This window comes from Salvelinus sp. IW2-2015, linkage group LG14 (assembly GCF_002910315.2).
Source record: "Salvelinus sp. IW2-2015 linkage group LG14, ASM291031v2, whole genome shotgun sequence".
NCBI classification, from domain to species: Eukaryota; Metazoa; Chordata; class Actinopteri; order Salmoniformes; family Salmonidae; genus Salvelinus; species Salvelinus sp. IW2-2015.
Genome location: NC_036854.1, coordinates 25,511,458 through 25,522,301, shown reverse-complemented (window position 1 = coordinate 25,522,301; position 10,844 = coordinate 25,511,458). Strand labels below are relative to the sequence as shown.

Below are 10,844 nucleotides of genomic sequence, written 5' to 3'. Positions count from 1 at the left end.
TTGTATTCGATGCCTGCGCGTCTTAGCACAGGAGTACAAACGCCCTGCTACAGTGCATAAGTTAGCCCCGCGCTAATAGAGGCATAGGCGGTTACAAATCTAGTCACATAGTTACTATAGATTTTATATGTTAATCTGTCGTTCTGTGTTAGATGTTAATGGTGATGCGTAGGCGTACTCTGTCTGCTTTTTATGGGTTTTCATTATGACCTAGAGTGGCCTCGTTGTGCATATTTTATCTACGTGGCACGTGTGATCTTTGGGTATTCACCTCGTTAACGATTTGTGTTTTTCCCATGCTCAATTAAATAGATCGGCGACGACGACGATAGAGACAGGCTCATGGCGCCACGGTCTCTCTGGGATTTCTAAGTTTTACTAGTTTTAGATCTCGCATTGAGGAGTGGGCCAGAGGGCCGAGACCGAACGAACGCGGAATATACGTGTCACTATTGCTTCAAATGGTTTTCCGTTTATATTTCAGTCTGCTGTGCTCTCGAGTGGTATATATTAAGCGGGATATTATAGTAGCGCTCCAAATGTGATGAACTTCAAAATGGTCGTGCGAATCATCACTTACAACTAACTAGGCTAGATCCTGATCAATTCAGGTATCAGAGCCTAGTGCTTCTTAGTCCTTAAGCACAGCGATGATCATGCCATCATTGGAGATCCTCCCACTCGTGTGCTTGCTCTAACATCTCTCGGTCTGGTGTCATCTTCCTTGTTCTCAACATTGCACAAGATATGATATTGTTTTTAAGGACATACATAAGAGAACGAAAAACGCCACAATACATAGTACTGTACTCCTTTCGCCACTCTGACATAGTTTTTTGTGAACACTGCCGTCAAAACGTTCTAGTCTGATTTGATGCTATGTTTATCCACAAGACATTAAGCCTATCGACCGCTAGTAGTAAGAGGGATGACCATCGATGGGTAGCTACACGGATACGCGGCCATGGTGTGAAGTGAGATTTGGGTCACAAGGAATAGGTGTTAAATGGTGGTTCTGGCTGCTATTGCTGTACCTTCATCACTGCCTTTACAGGGCGTTACTGATAAATAAGACTTCTGTTTTCCTTCAATCACCCGATCCTGTGTTTTGACTCTGGAAGGCCTAAATAAATGTGACAACACGCTCACATCAAGACATACCCGCAGGGTCCTTGTGCACCTGCAGACAGGACTCGGTCGCGTTCACAGTAAAAGCATCCGCTTCGTGGTGGCAACGATAAGACAAGCCGCCTGAAGGCGCAAGTGGGAACCTCAAGCCTACATGAAACGTGTAATCAGTGTCACCGTTTGCGCCTACATCTTGGTCTCTGCTTAGAAGGATTCACTTGAAACAGTGGAGACGTGACACACGGTAGGGACGTGACAACCGTCGACGGTGACACTTTTCACGTATGATTAGCTGAAACACACCCTGCGCTAAGACGTGACAACACGTGAGACGTAGGCCAACACGTTACGACCGTCGTTAGGCCATGTTTACAGCCTCGTACTGATTGAGGGGGCCTAGACCCTCAGGGCCTGTAACAGCCAATGTTGGAACTTAGCGGCATCCACTGGTACCGCCGCACCCACTCCTGAGCCCCTCAAACCCAGCTTCTACAGGTCCCCTAAAGAGATTTGACAACACGCCTACATCATCTCCAGCGGGACTTACTTTCATTTATATTCTCACTACATTTCATCCTACATACTGACTAGCCCATCACAATAGTGAACACATCACCAACAAAAGCATGAAATACCACACATATGAATCATGCCGATCAACACCAAAAAAGCTGTTAATACAAATCAAATCTCACATCTTTAGCACTCTTTTCTCACACAACGTAGCACACATCACCCTTTGCCTATCGATGACAGCTTTTGCACACTCTGTGGATTCTCTTCAACCAGGTTTCACCTGGAATTGCTTTTCCAACAGTCGTTGAAGGATGGTCTCCACCATTAGATGCTGAGCTATGCTGTTGGCTTGCTTTTTCCTTCACTTCGCGGTCCAATCTCATCGCCAAAACCATCTCAATTGGTCCGTGAGGTCGGGTGATTGTGAAGGCCAGGTCAATCTGATGCAGCACGTCCCATCACTCTCCTTGCAAATGTACCGGATTGACTAGTCAGCCTTAGCAATGATGCTCTACTAGTCACCATTGGATAGCATCTTATGTGGGTGCATTTCCTCTCGTAGGCTGTCCTTGTCCAGGTCTAACAATGTATGAGCGCATTTGGTTATTTGTCATGACAGATAGCGGTGCTTATTATGGATTCTCTAGTATACTGTACCCAGGCACACAGAAGTAAGGCGAGGTGCAGCTCGCTATGTGCGCAGAGACCTTGCAGGCGTCCTTCCATATTGTCACTGCATCTTCAACAGCGACAGGACATTCGCAGCTGACAGGCGTTGTTTGCTTGAGTTGAGACATAGTTGCTAAGCCATCAGACATTGAACCAGTTCTGGAGACGTGGCGTTTCGCGGCGGTAGGTACCCTTAACCCTGGTCATCCCTTCTGTGGTCTATGAACCTTCTTCAGCTCGAATTGGATACTGGTAGTCGCGCAGCATCCTGATCTGAGCAAGTTGTGAGGTGAGCTAGCCGCCAGCTGCAAGGATGACGGATGACTTCTAGACGACAGGGACATTGACAGACGGGGCCTTCCAGAAGCGCATCCTGTTGAGACGATGAGTCACTAGATCACGTCTCAGTAAGGAACGATCACTCAATTTCTCCTTGTGCTGACTGCAGTTACAGTAACGTCTTCCTTGGCTACTGCGCGGTCACAAGATCCCTTCTCAATAGTGAAATTATGACTTCAACGCGAATAAACTGATAGTTGCAAGAATTAGTACCAGCCTTGCATTGTGGTTTGAATTACCTGATGTTCGAATATGGTTATATGTTAAGACATCAGCGCCTCGCACATACGATGTGCTAGTCCACACACACGATGTACAACACCAACCAATACAGTCGACACACACACACACACACACACCACACACACACACACACACACACACACACACACACACACACACACACACACACACACCACACACACACACACACACACAGTTACCACTGCACTGGAGCTTATCGCTCCAGGTATGGCAGCGTTCAAGGGTGGTCTGTCTGTGTATGGGTGACAGATCTCACAGATGCGCTGTGTCGTCCGCGTCTTGTTGTTCGCCTCGTGTAGAAGCCGTATGCGGTCACCACACCTGTTCTTGTGCAGTGGATTCAACACCAGTCCGACCCTTGAGGTATGACAGAGAGATATGTAGGGTTAGAGGGCACGGCCAACTATTCCAAATTGTTTTCCCAAAATGTCTGGATGGCTAGCCAAAATTATTTCAATTAAAGTGTGTGTCGTCGTGGTTCTCAGCTGCGAAGTCGCTGATCACATGTGAGCCCAGGTCCCCTCCGCACATACGGAAGTACACAGTGCAATAAGCCCCCTTTTTGTGATCGGATACTAAGGTCCTGTATATATTGTGTGTGTGGGCTTGTTGAATGAAGACTCAGTGTCGATAGATGTGATCGCAATAGTTCATATGACCGACGATCATGCCCAAAAAGGTTGCAACCCATCCGTCGGTATTAAAACTCCTGTGTAGCAGTGGAGGAGATGTGGTGCGCGATATCAGTGCATCAACCTCGTGGCTCGCATCTTGGTATTGCACGTCCACTCGTCTATGCCCACATTTGAAAAGATGTTTGAACGGACCGCCGGAAGAACAGCCCAACAAGCCGAGAATACAAGCAAGAGCCAAACACACGTACCCCAAGAAAAGATCCCTAAAAAAAAGTTCGACATGCAAGAGTGAACGGAACCGGAGCCAATTTATTAAGATTCATGACCACCTTTAGAAAAAATTCTCTGCTCTCCAACCACCGATTACGCTTGTCTGCCATCTGTCCAAGTGCTCCATGCCCGTTCCTTCTCCATTGTCGGTCTAACTTGTCTATCTTCTGCCCTCCCAACCAGCTCCTAGCAACACCTGAGGTAATATCAGATGAGGAGTCATCCACCCGTGTAACCCCAACCCTGTCCCCAGACAACCACCTGTGAGGTGGAACAGGAAGGGCTGCCAGTCTGGACAGGACTGCCTGCCTCTACTTCTGTGTGCCTGGTACAGTATACTAGAACATGCAGTACCTCCCTGTAGCCCCTAGGGGAGCCTATGTCCACTGTACAGGCATAGTATGTATTGTAGAGGTATAAAGTGTGGTGTGTGGTGTGTGTGTGTGTGTGTGTGTTGTGTGTGTGTGTGTGTGTGTGTTGTGTGTGTGTGTGTGTGGTGTGTGTGTGTGTGTGTGTGTGTGTGTGTGTGGGTATCAGGCTGTAAACTGGGTGAGGCCCTCAAGTTCTGGTCCACGTGGATGCCCGTATCCAGGTGCCATGCGTAACGGCCAGGCGGGCTGCCTGCTTCGAGGTTTTGGTTAGTTCACGTCGTGGTCGTGTGTGTGACCTCAGTTGTGAGTGTTTGTGGGGTCCGGTGTGTGTGGGATGTATGATCGCTGTTGGTGTGCTGCTGTGATGTGTGTGTGGTGTGGCCCTGTGTGCGATTGTGACACTCCAGACTGCGTTGGTTGGGGGCCCCGTGTTGCTGCAATGTTGGGCTTGCACTGAAAATAGAATTACAGTTGATATGGCATGCCCGCTCGCTCTGCTCACGTGCTAGCAGTGAGGTGTGTAAGTTGTGTTTAGATTGTGATTGATGCAATCCTCACCCATCGTGTTAAAGACGTATGGTGGAATTTAAATCCTCGACGGGCTTTCGACTCACAGGTCCGGGTGTTTTGCTGACATGCCGAGACAATATGGTAAACCCACCCTGCAACACACAATTGACATTCAAACCCTGACATAGGTGTTGACATGCGATTAAGAGGTGTGAGGCAAGCTTGAGTTGGATTATGTTTATGGTATCTCTTCTAGAGCGTTGGTAGTCTTTCTTAATTCCACATATCCTCCCTCAATTTACCTCTTCTTTATTCTTACCTCTGATATGTGACGAGGCAGGGGTGACTGGGACAGGGCACAGAAAGACGAGAGGACGAGAGGAGTGTGATGTGAGCAACGAGGGGAAGAGTGGAAAGGTGGATTCTCAAGTAGGTGACCCGTACTCGTGGCCGTAGATTATCATCACCATCCCTCTTCACTGGGTGTCCTAAGCCATGTTTGATCATATTCTCGTTCTGTTTGATTTGCGAAGCGACTTCCCTGTGGTAGGGTATAGCTCAATGTCTATAGTAACATCATACTCCTCCACCTTATCCAATCTGATTAAACATAGCATCGAACGGCTGGTCATTTTTCTTCCCGGCAGTATTCTGTACAGATTTTTGTAAACAAGGTCTTTCCTCATCCCTCTGAAACCGGTGCTAGTGTATGGTCCTGAATTCACCAACCTCTTAAAGAAAAATGTAAGTGATTTGTCCACATAGCCCTGACCTTGTTATGATCTCGTCCCACCCAAAAACCCAAGACCCGAGAACTCAGACCCGCTTCTCTTATCCCAAAGGTAAAGTCATGTCACTGGCTAGCAGTAGCGCTCTCTCCTCTACTTCTGGCTCCTTTGTAATGGCTAACTCACGATATCTTACTAGTATTAGTCATATGTTGATCTGCTAGCATAACCCCCTCTCCCGTGAGAACAAGGGACACATTAGCCATTGCCCCAAAAGCCAAGTGAAGGAGATGGTACACGCCCAATAAGGCTCGAGTTGGAAAGAAAGGGTTGAGGGTGAGAACAACCCTTTATTAACCTTCCACTCTAAACCGATCGCCCGCCGGAGTATCACTGAGGATAGCGCATGGTGGGGCGAAGAGCCCTCTCCTCACCCCTCAAATAGTACGTGACGTCTGTCAATTCTGTGTAGAGTTGTTCAGTTACCCACGCTGCGCGATCATACAGAAACAAGCCACTTCTCCGCGACCACCCATTACACTACCCACCTCCATGAACCCTGGCCACTAAATACCAAACACATATGCTTCCCCCAAGAGGCTCTAATGTGCAACCAACTGGGTGACCGGTGAAGCTCTCGGTGCGCGGTAGAAACAACGGTGCGGAAGGCCCTAGTGTACATTCAGTCCATCCCGCTGCGGTACTTTCAGAACCCGCAAGGTGTCTTATTACATGCAACCTTCGACTGCTGAGAGTGTGCGGGGACTAACGGATCAGACGTTCACTACATAGATCCAGGAGATGCCCCCAGAAGCCCGAGCCAACATCTGACTACAAAGCTACGAGGGAGACACACTTTAAAAACGGCCTGCAGGTGGGCATTGGACTGAACTTAGTTGAATCCACAAAAAATGTAGACTGCTGTTTGGCGAATCTTAGTGTGATAATCCAACCTGTTCCACCTCTTAAGCTCCCTGCCATCTCCCTTCTTATCTTCTCCCACCTTCCCTCTTCTATTGATCTGACTGTCGGTTGGCTGCCCTCACCCTCCGCTGGCGCCTATGGCCGAACATGTAGACTGTACGAGTGTCTCCTGCCCAACATGAAGGTCTTGTAGTGGTAATGGTGGATATGTGTGTGTGTGTGTGTGTGTGTGTGTGGTGTATTTGAGGGTTGAAATATTGATGCACAGTACTATTTTTCTTTATTTTTTCCCCTCCCTGATTCTGAAACATTTCTCACCCTTCCTAATCTCTCTCTCTCTCTCTGTCTCTCTCTCTCTCTCAATTTAAGGGCTGTATTGGCATGGGAAACTTATGTTAACATTGCCAAAGCAAGTGAAATATATAATAAACAAAAGTGAAATAAACAATAAAAAATGTACAGTGTTGTAACGACYTGCAAATAGTTCGAGTACAAAAGGGAAAATAAATCAACATAAATATGGGTTGTATTTACAGTACAGTGGTGTTTGTTCTTCACTGGTTGCCCTTTCGTTGTGGCAACAGGTCACAAATCTTGCTGCTGTGATGGCACACTGTGGTATTTCACCCAATAGATATGGGAGTTTATCAACATTTGATTTGTTTTCTAATTCTTTGTGGGTCTGTGTGATCTGTGGGAAATATATGTCTCTAATATGGTCATACATTTGGCAGGAGGTTAGAAAGTGCAGCTTAGTTTCCACCTAATATTTTCTTGAGAGCCAGGTCTGCCTGTGGCGGCCTTTCTCAATAGCAAAGCTATGCCCACTGAGTCTGTACATAGTCAAAGCTTTCCTTAAGTTTGGGTCAGTCACAGTGGTCAGATATTCTGCCACTGTGTACTCTCTGTTTAGGGCCAAATAGCATTCTAGTTTTCTCAGTTTCTTTGTTAATTCTTTCCAATGTGTCAAGGAATTATCTTTTTGTTTTCTCATGATTTGGTTGGGTCTAATTGTGTTGCTGTCCTGGGGCTCTGTGGGGTCTGTTTGTGTTTGTGAACAGAGCCCCAGGACCAGCTTGTTTAGGGGACTCTTCTCCAGGTTCATTTCTCTGTAGGTGATGGCTTTGTTATGGAAGGTTTGGGAATCGCTTCCTTTTAGGTGGTTGTAGAATTTAACGTCTCTTTTCTGGATTTTGATAATTAGCGGGTATCGGCCTAATTCTGCTCTGCATGCATTATTTGGTGTGTTACGTTGTACACTGAGGATATTTTTGCAGAATTCTGCATGCAGTCTCAATTTGGTGTTTGTCCCATTTTGTGAATTCTTGGTTGATGAGCGGACCCCAGACCTCACAACCATAAAGGGCAATGGGCAATGGGTTCTATAACTATATAAGTATTTTTAGCCAGATCCTAATTGGTATGTCAAATTGTATGTTCCTTTTGATGGCATTAAAGGCCCTTGCCTTGTCTCCCAGATGGTTCACAGCTTTGTGGAAGTTACCTGTGGCGCTGATGTTTATGTCGAGGTATGTATCGTTTTTTGTGTGCCCAATCAGCAAACAGTAGACATTTGACTTCAGATTCTAGTAGGGTGCTGCAGACTGTTCTAGTGCCCTCGCCAATTCGTTAATATATAGGTTGAAGATGGTGGGGCTTAAGCTGCATCCCTGTCTCACCCCACGGCCCTGTGGAAAGAAATGTGTGTGTTTTTTGCCAATTTAACCGCACACTTATTGTTTGTGTACATGGATTTGATAATGTCGTATGTTTTTTTCCCAACACCATTTTCCATCAATTTGTATAGCAGACCCTCAAAGGCTTTTTTGAAATCAACAAAGCATGAGAAGACCTGGCCTTTGTTTTGGTGTGGTTTGTTTGTCATTTAGTGTGCGCAGGGTGAATACGTGGTCTGTCGTACGGTAATTTGGTAAAAAGCCAGTATGACATTTGCTCAGCACATTGTTTTCACTGAGGAAATGTACGAGTCTGCTGTTAATGATAATGCAGAGGAGTTTCCCTGGTTGCTGTTGACGCATATCCCACGGTACTTATTGGGGTAAAATTTATCTCCACTTTTGTGGATTGGGGTGATCAGTCCTTGGTTCCTAATATTGGGGAAGATCCCAGAGCTAAGGATGATGTTAAAGAGTTTTAGTGTAGCCAATTGGAATTTGAGGTCTGTATATTTTATCATTTCATTTAGGATACCATCAACCCCACAGGCCTTTTTGGGTTGGAGGATTTGTATTTTGTCCTGTAGTTCATTCAATGTAATTGGAGAATCCAGTGGGTTCTGGTAGTCTTTAATAGTTGATTCTAAGATTTGTATTTGATCATGTACATGTTTTTGCTGTTTGTTCTTTGTTATAGAGCCAAAATGTGGTTTATCCATACATCTCCGTTTTGGATAGATAACTCTTCGTGTTGTTGTTTGTTTATTGTTTTCACATTTTCTCAGAAGTGGTTAGAGTCTATGGATTCTTCAATTATATTGAGCTGATTTCCAACGTGCTGTTCCTTCTTTTTCTGTAGTGTATTTCTGTATTGTTTTAGTGATTCACCATAGTGAAGCCGTAGGCTCAGGTTTTCTGGGTCTCTATGTTTTTGGTTGGATAGGTTTCTCAATTTCTTTCTTAGATTTTTGCATTCTTCATCAAACCATATGTCATTGTTGTACATTTTCTTAGGTTGTCTGCTTGAAATGTTTTGATTTGATAGGGAAGCTGAGAGGTCAAATATACTGTTAAGGATTTCTACTGCCAAGTTTACACCTTCACTAWTACAGTGGAACGTTTTGTCCAGGAAGTTGTCTAAAAGGGATTGAATTTGTTGTTGCCTAATTACTTTCCTTCGATCTATAGCATTTCTTAATATTATTCAGTTCCTTTTGCTTTGATGCCTCATGATTGAGTATTGCTCTGTTCAAGTAGACAGTGATTTTGCTGTGATCTGATAGGGGTGTCAGTGGGCTGACTGTGAACGCTCTGAGAGACTCTGGGTTGAGGTCAGTGATAAAGTAGGTTACAGTACTACTGCCAAGAGATGAGCTATAGGTGTACCTACATGTACATGTCTAGCGTGCGACAGAGCTGCAGGAGTTGTGACCCGCTTTGTTGGTTATTTTGTCGTAGTTGTGTCTAGGGGGGAATATGGTGGAGGGAATGCTGTCACCTGCAGGTAGGTGTTTGTGTCCCTGTGTGCTGAGGGTGTCAGGTTCTTGTCGAGTTCTGGAATTTAGGTCGCCACAGACTAGTACATATCCCTGGGCCTGGAAATTATCGATTTCCCCTTCCAGGATGGAGAAGCTGTCTTCATTAAAGTATGGGGATTCTAGTGGGGGGATATAGGTAGGATACAGGAGGAKATTTTTCTCTGTTGAGATCATTTCTTTTTAAATGTCAAGCCAAATGTAAAATGTTCCTGTTTTGATTAATAGAATGGAGTGACTAAGGTCTGCTCTATACCAAATTAGCATACCCCCTGAGTCCCTTCCCTGTTTCACACCTAGTGGATGGGACTACCAGCTCTCTGTAACCTAGAGGGCAACCAGTAGGTCCGTCTCCTCTATACCAGATTTCTTGTAGGATGACAATGTCTGGATTACCGATTTCTTTGGTGAAGTCCAGGTTCCTGCTCTTTAGGCCAAAGGTAGATGACCTCAGGCCTTGGATATTCCAGGATGAGCTAGTGAAGGCTTTGTGTTCCATAAACTGTCCAATGTTGTTAGTCGTGTGGTTTGGCCTCAGACCAGATACTCTCTCTATCTCTCTCTATAGGGCTCCCGTGTGGCTGCCCTGACCGMTTTGTGCCGGTGTGTGCCCGTAACGGCCGCACCTACCCTAGTGCCTGTGTGGCCCGCTGCATGGACTTCAAAGACGACCAGTTTGTGTTTGGCAACTGCCGCAGCAGTGACCCCTGCTCCCCCAGCCCCTGCCAGAGGAACCAGAGGTGAGACACTCCGCTCTGACCAGCGCTGGAATTCTTTCTTCCTTCAATCATTTGTTTACTGGAATAATAACTGATCCAACACTATTGGATAGGTGAATGCAAAAGCTCCCACTATTCCACCTCAGTTGACTAGCCCTGATCCTATTCCACCTCAGTTGACTAGCCCTGATCCTATTCCACCTCAGTTGACTAGCCCTGATCCTATTCCACCTCAGTTGACTAGCCCTGATCCTATTCCACCTCAGTTGACTAGCCCTGATCCTATTCCACCTCAGTTGACTAGCCCTGATCCTATTCCACCTCAGCAGACTAGCCCTGATCCTATTCCACCTCAGTCGACGTTTGATAAATCCTATTTTCCTTCATCCTGCTTCACTCTTTCTTCAAATCTCCCTCTCACATTTCCCTGTATCCAGCGGTGACGGACAGTCTGGTTGTTTGTTCAGGTGTGCCAGGCTGTGGTTGCCAGCGGTAACTGCCACAGGGCACACCGGTATGGGCTGTGCTGTTGTAACCCTCCTATCTGGAATCGCCTTGAG

The 10,844-nt window shown here is 46.1% G+C and overlaps 1 pseudogene; it reads left to right on the top strand.

Annotated features, from left to right (window-relative positions):
• The window catches only part of LOC111972979 (reversion-inducing cysteine-rich protein with Kazal motifs-like), a 133,707-nt pseudogene that overhangs the window by 97,938 nt on the left and 24,925 nt on the right, over window positions 1-10,844 (top strand).